General features: G+C 50.1%; 1 protein-coding gene across 2 annotated transcripts in view; it reads left to right on the plus strand.

Moving 5' to 3' along the window:
• LOC126523968 (protein 5NUC-like) overlaps nucleotides 1–13,232 on the plus strand; it is a 648,261-nt gene that overhangs the window by 453,044 nt on the left and 181,985 nt on the right. The gene's annotated exons all lie outside the window — the stretch shown is intronic.

Genomic DNA, 13,232 nt, shown 5'->3' on the forward strand with positions numbered 1-13,232 from the left:
AGATTGCAGGTATGTTGATTCGGCTCTGTAATATTTGTTCCAGGCGCATGCGCTTGGGTTGCGTTTTGCTGCACGGAAACGTCTCTTCTTTTTGTTCTCGAGTGTCGTCAAGAGCTTTGAAAACCATGGTTTGTTGTGAGTGGCACGAAATGTGATGGTGGGAATAAACTTCGCAGTGAGTTCAGCAATTTTAGTTTTGAAAGTAAGCCAATTATCCTCCAGTGATCGATCATCGAAAGCCGTCTCAAAGTTTGGAAATGACGCCGTCAGGTCATTTTTAATTTCTTCGTAATTCCCTCTCTCATAGAGGCGAATTGTTTTGCGGAAAGTTTGACGCGATTCAGGGTGACGGTTAAAGTAGCGTGTAAATATTTGTGGTCACTGATTTCGTGGAGGTAAGTAAGCGATGATAAACTTTCTGGGTGATTAGTTAGAATAAGGTCTAAGATGTTGGAGGATTCATGTGTAACTCGTGTGGGTTCTGTTGCTAACTGGGTGACATTGAAATTCAAATAAAGGTCAACAAAGTTGGTTATTTCGGTGTTGCCTGTTGGTGTTAGGTTCAGCCAGTCAATGGAGGGGTAATTAAAATCACCAAAAAGAATAATGCGCGCGTTGGGATATTTGCCAGTTATTTGATTCAGACTATCATTTAACTGTGAAGAAAAGATCGGATTACTGGAGGGGGTCTGTAGCAGACGCCTAGTATGACGGTTTGTGGTACAGAACGACAGATTACCCATAGTATTTCAAGCTCCGATTGGATGTTAATAACAGAACGAGGCAACAGCTGGTTAGTGGCAATAAGGACACTTCCTCCTCGTCAGCTCTTGCGGTCGTTGCGAAAAACGTTAAATTGCATCAAATCAGCTAAAACTTCCGGATCGGAGACGTCGTCTGTTAGCCACGTTTCTGTTAGTACAAGTATATTGCTGGCAGATGAAGAAACAAGATTACAAATGTGTTCACGCTTTGGGAGAAAGCTACGTATGTTGGTAAAGATAATAGAAAAAGAAAGATTTGGCAGTTTACCGCGAAAGCTTTTACAAGGAAGATTAGTAGCGCGGCGATAAGTCGTGTGCTATGAGATTTCATGTACAGATTGTGATGATTCGTCGAATGCATAACATTTAGTACCGATGCACAAGGTTCTGTAGCACAAGGAAAATTTTGTGGTAGTAGCTTTCGCAAACTTCACAAGGTGCTTTCGCGCTTCTCGGACAGGGTGTGAAAAGTCCTCCCCTATGCTGTAATCGGTGCCTTTTAACTTACGGCCGTTTGAAAGAATCAGCTCCTTGGTTTTAAAAAATGTAAATTTGACTAATATGGGTCGAATGCGGTCAGGAGAATGGCGCCCGAGACGGTGAGCTCTTTCAATTTCTTTGGGGTCAATGGATAAGTCTAAGTGATCACGGCATAGGCGGAGGACTGTTTCTTCAGATTCGGGGTATGTTTGGGATGCATTCTCCTCTTTAATGTTGTAAAAAATTGAATTGTTACGTCGTGAGCGATTTTCGGCATCATCCAAACGGGCTCGGATTTCTCGGATACCTCGGATTTCTTTGGCTGTTTGGGTGGTGTTAGCGCAGATGGTATCCATGTCGGTGCGTAGGGTTACAACATCTTGATAATTAGTTTTCAGGGCGGATAACCTGTTACTCAGATCAGAAATAGCTTGTACCGTAGTTGTAAGTTGATTTCTAAGTCCTTGGACCTCGGTGATTAAATGTGACTGACCATCCAGTTCCTCTAGCACCTTTTCGGGGCCTGGGTTTGATTCAACGTCGGCAGCCAAGAGCAACAGGGTAAGCACGACATCAGCACATTCAAGAGCAATGGAAAGGCAGCACTGGCTCGGCAGCTGCAGGAGACAGTAGTTGCTCGATTTTTTTTTGTGAAAAGAGAGTATTGCTTACTAACCTGCGTAGCGAAAACGACCGGGTTGGATGACTGCATTGTGGCACAGCCACCGAACCCACATGGCGCCGAGCGCGGATGATGCGCCTTTATAGTCGTCGTGTCTGTCGCTGTCGATAACCATGGGAGAGTGCGGGGGCAGTCAAGGAATAGCAGAGGTGGCGCCGCCGGGCAGGCTGAAACCGCAGGCAGCTGTGCTGCAAGGCCAGTGGGAGATTTGAAATGAAGGGATTCGATGGCAGAGGTGGCGTGCGAAGGGGCGCGAACCAGGGACAGGAATAGCATCTGGGTGATCAGCGGTGCAAAAACCTGCGTAGCGAAAACGAGCGGGTTGGATGACTGCATCGTGCCACAGCCACCGAGCCCACCCCTTATGAATAATCATCTTCATGGTTATTCATCTTGAATAACCTTACGCTCTGAAGCAGAAACACGATATGGCCGGCTATGAATAGGGCTGGCCTCACCAGTATTTATGTGATGCCTAACAATTGAAGTCTGGTCAAATTGGCGATTATTGAGGTCGACGTTGTCGTGGTAGGAAACCAGAAGGCGACACAGAGCGGATGCTTGTTCAGGCAATAAGTCCGCAGCAATCATGGGACGAAGTGTTGCTTCAGGCCAAATAGCATCCTGTGGACATGGTGAAGAATGTGAGCAGACGTCTACTGAAAACGTCGTGACCTGGTCATCTCCTATAGCACGCAGCATTGCAACCGATATTTCTTGGGGTAGAACTTCCTTTGTCAGGCCGAAATTGACAGCGGGGAGGGGTGGCGGGCATGTCCGGTTATGGGCGACGGTGACGACGGAGTGAAGCGTAGCGATATTGCGCATCAAAAGGACACCAGGAACAGGTGTGGCGACATAGTCACCATCGGGCAAAGGAAAAGATGATAGCCCATCGACGAAAATCGAGGCATTAGGCGGCAGGCGGACGAAGGCTGTCGTACTAAAGTTGTTCGGCAGCTCGGCACGAATATGCGCAAGTACAGGAAGTTCGAAGCAAAGGGTACCGGCAGAACAATTCAATTCAATTCTTTATTCAACATCACGAGGATGTTGGGTGCGTCAACAAAAAGCCTGAAGAGAGGCTTGACAGAGGTCGACGCACCCTACAATGACTTGGCAACAGTATCACAGTGTATCATACAGCATGTGTAAAGCATTCGTAATAGTAACATTGACACAAACGAAACGGTGTTGGAACATTACAGGCAAAAACAAAAACAAGCACAAAGCACTATGACAAAAGTTTCAGCAGTAAATAAATTTACATCAATTCACAGCGCGTTATTTAACGTCTGTGGAAGAATGTGCCGTAAGCTGAATGCGCCGTAAGAAAGTCGAGTCCAAGGATTAGGTCATGGGGACAATTGGTCAGCACTGTAAAAAAAAATCGCAGTGGCTTAGCTCAGCTATGCCAGGGTATACGTAGCGTAAAGGTACGGTTAAGCTTGGAGAATCTCTTGCCTTGCTTGCTAACCTTATGTTATCCGGCTATGGCCTTGCTCACAAATGTGTCCAAACGGATTGCTAACAAAGTCCGAGAGAAAGAGTGTAGAGGCACTCGCACTTTCACCGAGTTTCACAGCATGTTCAGTGCACCGATGAGTCTTGGGACCGTCTGTGACGCTCTCTTGATCCTGCCTCTGTTCTTGGGAGGCCATAGCACGGCGTTGAGCTTCTTGGCGACGTCTTTTCGCTAGGCGTTCTTCGCGTTGCTCCGGTGTCTCGACCACACGTTTTCCCTTGACACGCTCGTTCTTTCGACGCTCGACGGCCAACTGCCAAGCGACAACCTCGGGGTATAAATTTATTTATTTATTTACAGATACTGCTGTCTCAATACATGAGACATAGCAGGAGTGGATACACCAGACACAAGATCAAAACAACATAAGATTGAATTTGAAACGTAATCGCTTAATGTGGTTAGACAATTCTTTCAAAAACTTTTCATTAGGTTCTTCCAGCAGGGAACCAGCTAGGTTAACGGATACTTAAAACAATTTACAAAAGACTGCAAAGGAACAATATTAAGTGGGTGGCAACGGCGCGTGGCACGCCCAGTGGGATGACTGAAGGAAATCGGGGCATGAATAATTGCAATGAACCGCGCCAACTCGCAGCGGCTCGACTCTCCTTAACCTCCATGTCGAGCTCGCTGCATCAACCGTCTCTCCTACGCAATTATACGCACGGTGCGCCGTCCTCGCGCATGCGGATTGCCGCGCAGTGCCGCAATCGTAAATGCAGCAGCGGACGCAGACGACACCGGCGCGTCTGCGGAGGCTGCGATGTGGATGGATGGATGCATGTTATGAGCGTCCCCTTTGGAACCGGGCAGTGGGTTGCGAAACCAAGCTCTTGCTATTATACTGCGTAATGTCATACCTAGGTTAAACAATAAGAAAGGTAAGAAAGAACACTATGAACTACCGCACCCAAATTTTCTGATCCTCTATGGCGAACTGTGCTTTTGTACGTCTCCGTCTTTTGTCGTTTCCCTACTTTTCTTCCATCAATCCCCCAATCGCCTCTTATAATGCCTATTGCGGACATGTTTACTTTACCACTGCTCCCGCTGAACCCAAGGGCTTCAAGGAGGCCAGTGGTGCCTAAATCGACCACTGGGTAGACGTCTTCACATTCCAATAAAACGGGCTCCATAGTTTCCCTTGCTTTACCGCAGCAAGCACATGCTTCTCCTCTTTCTTATATCTCGCTTTACAGGTGCGTGTTCTAAGGCATCCCGATCACGCTTCGAAAAGTAATGAGCTTCCCTTTGAGTTATCATAGATGGTCTCTTTCCTGATTTCGTTCTTTTCTCTTAAGTAGTTAGTCATGGCAGGCTTCTTTTCCATTGCCGCCACCCATGAGATTATTTCAGCCTCTTTGACTTTCCGCTTGACCTTCTTTGTTGCTGTGTTGCTCACCCCACAGGCCGCATACTTGCTGGTACGCTTCCCAGTTATTTTCCTCCACTGTGAATCAAGATCCCTGAACACTCTCCCAGCCCATTTAATTTCTTCCATATTCCTCAGCCGTTCTTCATACTCAATTTTACTGTGAGGTTCCCTCACTTCAAAACTAGTCAAGCCCATATCATCCTGCACAGCTTCATTTGTAGTCTTTCCGTGAGCGCCCAATGCGAGCCGACCCACTGACTTTTGCTTCCCGTCGAGTCCTGATTGTACCCCTGATTTAAAGCAAACAACCGCATTTCCAAAAGTAAGTCCTGGAACCATTACACCTTTCCACATACCTCGGATGACCTCGTACCTATTGAAACCCCATAGCTCTCTGTGCTTCATTATGGCTGAATTCATTTTCGCCTTCACTGTTATTGTTTTGTTCTGTGTTTCCATATATCTATTGCCTTCGTTTATCCATATACCAAGCTATTCATATTCTGTTACCTGAAGTATTTCCTGGCCCTGTATCGCCACTGTCTGTTCACTGTTTGCATTGAATACCATAACACTTGATTTTCTAACACTAAATTTCAAACCTAAATTGTTGCCTTCCTGTGCAGAGATATTAGCCAGACGTTGCAAATCACTTTGCTTGTTAGCTAGCAACACAATGTCGTCCGCATAAAATAAACCTGGGAGCTGCTGCTCTACTACTGTACCCGCCTGTTTGTATGAGATATTAAACCCAATATTACTTCCACGTACATCATAAACAGCAGCAGGGATAAAGTCACACCTCTGGAATGCGCCGCAGCCGGCGGCGGCGAGGAGCGCGCGCTGGCTCAACACACTCCGGTGTTGGCTGGCTGCGGCGACGCAGCTGCGCCTCTCGTTACGTCACGCGGCTCTCGCGCATGCACAGTATGGCAGGCGCAGAAGCACGCGAAGCTCGGCTCCAACCCGCGTAGCGTAGCTTTACTCGACAAAAGAACAGGAACGTGGCGGTCGGCGATGCTCATACGGGAAGTACGCATTCTAGTGACGTCAACAGCGCTGCCATCGGCCACGCGTACGGCTCGCGTAGTAGTAAGCGTGAGAACCTCCATAAGTGGACGACGGTTGTTACAACACATCATGGATACCTGGGCTCCAATGTCAGCGCCGCCAAAGGGACGCCGTCGACGTGAGCATCAAGTTCTGGTTCGTTGAGAGGGTCAATGGAGGATTTCGACACGACGAAGATAATTTAGCGCTACTTAGAGCAGCTGCATGGTCTAGTTTTCCGTCCGGGGTGTGTGTGTGGGGGGGGGGGGGGGGGGAGTTTGTCCATAACTGGTCGGCGACGAATAGCGGCGTGGCTGGGGCGATGGAGACCGACGGCGCTGAGGTGACGGCGAGCGAGCAGGACAACTGTCATCGACGGACACATCAGAGGTAGGAGGCATACGGCGAGGCGAGTAACTAAGCGGGTCGACATATTGGCGTGGAGACGGGGAAAAGGATCTCTAATACGGCGATGACCAGGAGGTGTCACCGTGGCAAGCGATGTGGCCAATGCGGAGGCGACGGAAGCAAATGGGCTTGTCGTCCAGAGTTCTGCAGTCGGTAGGGTTGCGGTATCTGGGAGGGCAATACAGATCGCTTTGAGGCGTAGCTCTCCGCACCGGTCGGGTGTCAGGTCGGGAGACGGAGCAGGCAGCAGAAAAACCAAGGTTTCCAAATTCTTGCCGCACAACTGCCTGAATGAGTGAGATCGCTGGGACTGGTTTGTCAATGATGGGCTCAAATGGGCGTGAATGGAACGGTGCAGGGCATGTAGCCTCGAGCTCGCGGCGAACAATACGTGTGACGTGCTCATTTTAAGGGTGGTGAAGCGATAAGCTCGACGCAAGACGACGTCGCAGCCGTGTTAGGGAGCCGGGAAACTGTGCACTGATGGGGCGTCTTTTGGCGGGCTCAACGCGGCGGCATTCCTTGACAATGACGTCGATGGTGGACACATTGTTGGAGACCAGCAAGTTGAACGCGTCGTCCGCGATCCCCTTGAGTACGTGGCCGACTTCGTCAACCTCGCCATTTTCTCGTCGACTTTCCGGCAAAGAACGAGACTGAACTCAGGTAGCAAACTCATTTCTAGCAGCCAGCTGCCGACCGGTGGGGTTTCCGAAGACGTCGCTTAGCTTTTCCTTCAAAGCATCCGAGCTAGAGATCTCGTCCTCGTGTGTCCGGAACCAGACACGACCGAGGAGTTCCGCCAGAGTAGAATAGGACATTCGCTATCCTAATGGTAGGGTCCCAGCGGTTGTTTCGGCCAACACGCTCATACAGGCTGAGGCAGTCCTCAACGTCGACATTATCTTGGCCGGAGAACATTCCAGGATCGCGGGGATTGGTAACCGTAGCGTACGTGGTTGTGGGGGTCGCAGGAGTGAACGTAGACGAGGTGCTGTCACCGGGAGCCATGGCGGAAAGCAGGACGGTGCGGCCGCTGCGGAGCTCCGTGGCGAGGACGGGGAACGGACACCCTCTACCAAAATGTTACGCAATTGAAGGATTAAGAACTGGGGACTGCAGAAGAGTACGCATTTGCGCTGGTTGGTACATGATTACGAGCAGTAAAAACAGCGCTAAACAACAGGGTGAGGACACGGACAACAGCGCTGTTGTCTGTGTCCCTCCCCACGTCCTGTTGTTTAGCGCTGTTTTTACTGCTCGTAACTGGGGACTATTTACAAGGTACATTTACAAATGATAACTGCAGTGCTGGTCACTTCAGCCGACAGCTCGAGAGCCAGAGAGCGTTCGTCGTCTTCGTCGGGGCGCCCGCGTGCATCGTCCACAAGAAACACGCAATATGCATGTATCAATATCGCGTCAGCTGGAATACTTAGACCAGATTGAGATAATATCGCCGAATGGTTTTTGTTGACTGTCGCAAGAGTTCTTTTGACTCTCGGTAGTGTTATAATGGAAAAGGGTTCTGACACTGTGGGTTCGAGGGAGGCGCGGCTAGTTATGGCGTTGGTTACGGCACTTTTCATGGGAGAAAACTACTGGGTTTCTGTCAGCGCCATTCATCACCTCCACTATGTCTACGTGATAAAGACGTTAATGAAAGCTGGCGATTAGTTAAGTCTTAAATTCATTCCAGGTAATGATTAGGCTTATTTCCTGCAACAAGTTGCAGGGGCAATTCGCACAATGCTTCAGCATTTCAGTTATCTGATCGTTGTTGTCTTTCAGGCGTAACACTTTGCTACACGCGTGGTACATTTGATTGTTTGAACGAGACGCGTGGGCGCCATCAGTCATGAAAAGAGGAGGAAGAACCAACTGGACTCGCGCTGTGAATCTGACCGGTCAGCGCTGCAACCGCTGTTGTGAACATAACCTGTAAATGGTTGCTCATCGTACTGGCTCGTCCTTCACGTAACATTGTGGTGGAGGTGAAATATTATATGGAGGTGAAATACTGAAATACTGAAAGATATCTATAGCGGCTCCACAGCCACCGTAGTCCTCCATAAAGAAAGCAACAAAATCCCAATAAAGAAAGGCGTCAGGCTGGGAGATACGATCTCTCCGATGATACTCACAGCGTGTTTACAGGAGGTATTCAGAGACCTTGATTGGGAAGAATTAGGGATAAGAGTTAATGGAGAATACCTTAGAAACTTGCGATTCGCTGATGATATTGCCTTGCTTAGTAACTCAGGGGACCAACTGCAATGCATGCTCACTGACCTGGAGAAGCAAAGCCGAAGGGTGGGTCTAAAAATTAATCTGCAGAAAACTAAAGTAATGTTTAGCAGCCTCGGAAGGGAACAGCAGTTTACAATAGGTAGTGAGGCACTGGAAGTGGTAAGGGAATACATCTACTTAGGACAGGTAGTGACTGCGGATCCGGATCATGAGACTGAAATAATCAGAAGAATAAGAATGGGCTGGGGTGCGTTTGGCAGGCATTCTCAGATCATGAACAGCAGGTTGCCATTATCCCTCAAGAGGAAAGTTTATAACAGCTGTGTCTTACCAGTACTCACGTACGGGGCAGAAACCTGGAGGCTTACGAAAAGGGTACTACTTAAATTGAGGACGACGCAGCGTGCTATGGAAAGAAGAATGATAGGTGTAACGTTAAGGGATAAGAAAAGAGCAGACTGAGTGAGGGAACAAACGCGAGTTAATGATATCTTAGTTGAAATCAAGAAAAAGAAATGGGCATGGGCAGGACACGTAATGAGGCGGGAAGATAACCGATGGTCATTGAGAGTTACGGAATGGATTCCAAGGGAAGGAAAGCGTAGCAGAGGGCGGCAGAAAGTTAGGTGGGCGGGTGAGATTAAGAAGTTTGCAGAGACAACATGGCCACAATTAGTACATGAACGGGGTTGTTGGAGAAGTATGGGAGAGGCCTTTGCCCTGCAGTGGGCGTAACCAGGCTGATGATGATGATGATGATGATGATGATGAAATATTCCCCGTCCTCGCCACGGAGCTCCGATGCGGCCGCACCGTCGTCTTTTCAGCCATGGCTTCCGATGGAACTGCTCCGTCGCCACCTACTCCTGCCGTGCCAACCATAGCGTACGTTACGGTTCCTAGTCTCCGTGATCCTGGAACATTCTCCGCCCAGAATGACGTTGACGTCGACGATTGGCTCAGCATGTATGAGTGTGTTAGCCAAAGCCACCACTGGGACCATAGCATCATGCTTGCCAATGTGATCTTTTATCTGGACGGGACACCGCGTGTCTGGTTTCGCACCCAATAGATCGAGCGCTCAGCTGGGACATATTAAAAGAGCGTCTCCGCGACCCATTTGGCAACCCGTCAGGTCGCCCACAGGATGCGCGAAAAAAGCTTGCCTCCCGTGTCCAGTTGTCGACTGACTCGTATGTCTCCTACATACAGGAAGTGCTCGCGCTTCGCCGGAAAGTCGACGAGCACATGGCCGAGGTCGACAAAGTGGGTGATATCCTAAAGGGCGTCGCTGACGACCCGTTCAATATGCTTGTCTATGACGACGTTTCCACCGTCGACGCCATGATCAAAGAATGCCGCCGCTTCGAGGTAGCCAAAAGCCCTCGCGCCGTTCCACAGTTTTTTCGGCTCCCAAATATCCCTGCCACGTCCTTTGGCTCCGCTCTTACCGCCGCAGGACCATTTCAAGAGAACGCCAGACGTATCGTTCCCCTGAGATTGAAGCGGCGAGTCCGGCCCCTCTTTATCCACGACCCCCTGACGCGACCACTATTTCCGTTATTCAAGCAGTTGTGCGGCAAGAAATTGCAAACCTGGGCATCCCTATTGCCTGCTCTGTCTCCCGACCTGATTCGGCACCCCTTCCCATGCCCAGAACCTGTAATGAGCAGTATTTCGCTCCGAGACCACGCAATCCTGCTGAATGGCGAACCCCAGACGACAAACCGATCTGCTTCCGCTGCCACCGCGTCGGTCATGTATCCCGCCACTGCCGCACCACCTCGATACCGCCGTACTGGAGCTCATTCCCTGCTCCTCGCCCATACGCCGACGCTCGCCGTTATTCACCTCGCTGTCTGCACCCTACTTCTGATGCCCTGACAGCCGTTCCTCCGTGTGATCGCCGTCGCCTCAACGCCGTCGCTCCCTGTCACCTCAACCTCGCCGCTTTTCCTCGCCAAACCAACGGACGGAAAACTAGGTCATGCAGCTCTTGGAGGTAGTGCTGCACCACGTTCATCCTGTCCAAATCCTCCGTTGACGCTCCTCACCAACACAAACCTAATTGAAGTAGACGTAGATGGTTTTCCGTTGACGGCATTATTTGATACTGGAGCCCAAGTGGTCATAATAAGCGCTAACCTATGTCGTCGCCTAAAAAAAGGTTCTTACGCCTGCCATCACTCGAGTCATACGCGTCGCCAATGGCGTCACTGTTGCCTTCAGGGGTATGTGTACTGCTCGCATAGGGATTGCTGGCCGCCAAGTTCCAGTCCTGTTCACCGTGCTGGCCAGTTGCCCTCATGATCTAATCTTCGGGCTCGATTTTCCGACAACGCATTCTGCCCTCATCGACTGCTCCACTGTTACGCTGTGTCTTGAGCTTCCTCTTCTTTCAGACGTTCGCCCCGAACAACCGAACACCCGCTGCACTACAGCGTTTGTTCGCTTACCTCCAAAAGCCCTAACCTTCGTCAAGTTGGCCTCAACGGCAACCGTGCCTAATTGCGCCTATGTCGTCGCACCGATTCGTGATGTCCTCCTGGCGCGCGACATCTCTGTGCCACAGTCCGTCGTAACCCTTGCCGCTAATCGAATGTGTCTGCCCGTTATCAATTTCGGCTTGACGAAGCGAGTGTTACCTGAAGGCATAGCGGTGGCCACCTCTCCGGTGAGTGACAGACGACCACGTCACATATTTTGCAGCCGACGCGTCTCCAGATCCTACTGATTACCCGCAGGATGCCTTGAACCTCGACGGCCCATTACGTCACGTGATCGCTCTGGACCTCGCACCTGAGCATGCAGCCGCCCTATATCACCTTTTGCTTTCCTACCGCAACATATTTCACACTAACAGTCGACTACTTGGTCGACTATTGTTAATCGACTGCTGTTAAGCATGGGATAAACACTGGTGATGCTGTTCCCATTCACCGCCGACCGTATCGCATGTCCACGGCAGAGCGGCAAATTATTCAGCAGGAAGAAAAACAAGATGCTCGCCAGAGGCATTGTTGAGCCCTGGTCAAGTCCTTGGGCGTCGCCGGTCGTGCTAGTCAAAAAGAAAGATGGCACGTGGCGTTTCTGTGTTGACTGCCGCCACCTAAACCGAATTACTTAAAAGGACGTTTACCCTTTACCACGGATCGATGACGCTCTTTATTGTCTTCACGATGCCAAATACTTTTCGTCCATCGACCTTTGATCTGGTTATTGGCAGATTTCCCTCGATGAGCAAGACCAAAAAAAGACCGGTTTCGTCACTCCAGATGCCCTCTACCAATTCAAGGCTATGCCATTCGGTTTATGCAATGCCCCCGCTATGTTCGAACGAATGATCGACTCTCTACTTCAAGGTTTCAAATGGTTAACTTGCCTTTGTTAGCTCAACGACGTCCTTGTGCTTTCTCCTACATTTGAGACGCACCTTGAGCCCGTCGCAGCTGTCCTTGAGCTCTTCCGCAAGGCTGGGCTCCAATTAAATTCATCGAAGTGCCACTTCGGGCGCCGACAGATCACAGTGCTAGGCCATCTCGTCAATGCTTCCGTAGTACAAGCCGACCTGGACAAGGTTCGAGCAGTAACGGCTTTTCCTGTACCTCAGTCTCTCAAAGACGTCCGGAGTTTTGTGGGACTCTGTTCTTATTTCCGACGGTTCGTTAAAGATTTCGCAGAAATCGCTCGACCACTCAATGAGCTTCTGAAGAAAGACGGGCCTTTTACGTGGGGTTCCCCTCAGGCGGCCGCATTTTCACGCCTTATCACGATTTTCACCAATCCACCGGTCTTGGCCCACTTTGACCCATCCGCACCTACAGAGGTCCGAACCGATGCCAGTGGTTATGGGATCGGCGCCGTCTTATCGCAACGCCAACACGGATGCGACCGCGTTATAGCCTATGCTAGCCGGCGCCTGACAAATGCAGAGCGCAACTATTCGATTACCGAGCGCGAATGTCTTGCTCTCGTCTGGGATGTTTCAAAGTTCCGCGCATATTTATACGGCAAGCCCTTCTCAGTAATCACAGACCATCATACGCTCTGTTGGCTTTCGTCGCTCAAGGATCCTTCTGGCCAGCTCGGTCGTTGGGCCCACCGACTACAAGAATATCTCTACACAGTGACCTACAAGTCGGGACGCCAACACCATGACGCAGATTGCCTTTCTCGCTACCCAGTCGAAGACGCGACCTCTACGCCTGATACTGATACTGACGCCTGTGTTCTCTTTGTTTTCCTACTGCTCTATATCGCCAACGAGCAGCGCCGTGACCCGTCCTTGCGTCTCATCATTGACCGCCTGGAATCGTCACTTGCCGACACTTCCCTCCGCTTATTCACACTTCAAGATGGCCCACTCTACCGCCACAACGTTCACCCCGACGGCCCTGCATTACTCCTTGTGATCCCTAAACACAACACAATGCGTTGGCGGGCTAGTTGTTGCGAATCCATGAGTCCGATCCCAAGAGCGCACTCATGCGACAGAATCCAAAAAACCAAATTCAGCGCTGTACAAGGTTATGGAAGGCACACTAATGCACTGTGACCCCAATGACTGAATGAAAAAAGCTTCCGATAACTCTCGGGCGGTGGTGTCACGGCTCTTTTTCAAAATCGTGGTATCACGAAACATGGGTTTGCGCTTGCATATTTTACAATGCTGAGCCAAATGGGAACCTGTGCCTG

Source organism: Dermacentor andersoni, chromosome 6 (assembly GCF_023375885.2).
Source record: "Dermacentor andersoni chromosome 6, qqDerAnde1_hic_scaffold, whole genome shotgun sequence".
In the NCBI taxonomy this organism is placed as follows: Eukaryota; Metazoa; Arthropoda; class Arachnida; order Ixodida; family Ixodidae; genus Dermacentor; species Dermacentor andersoni.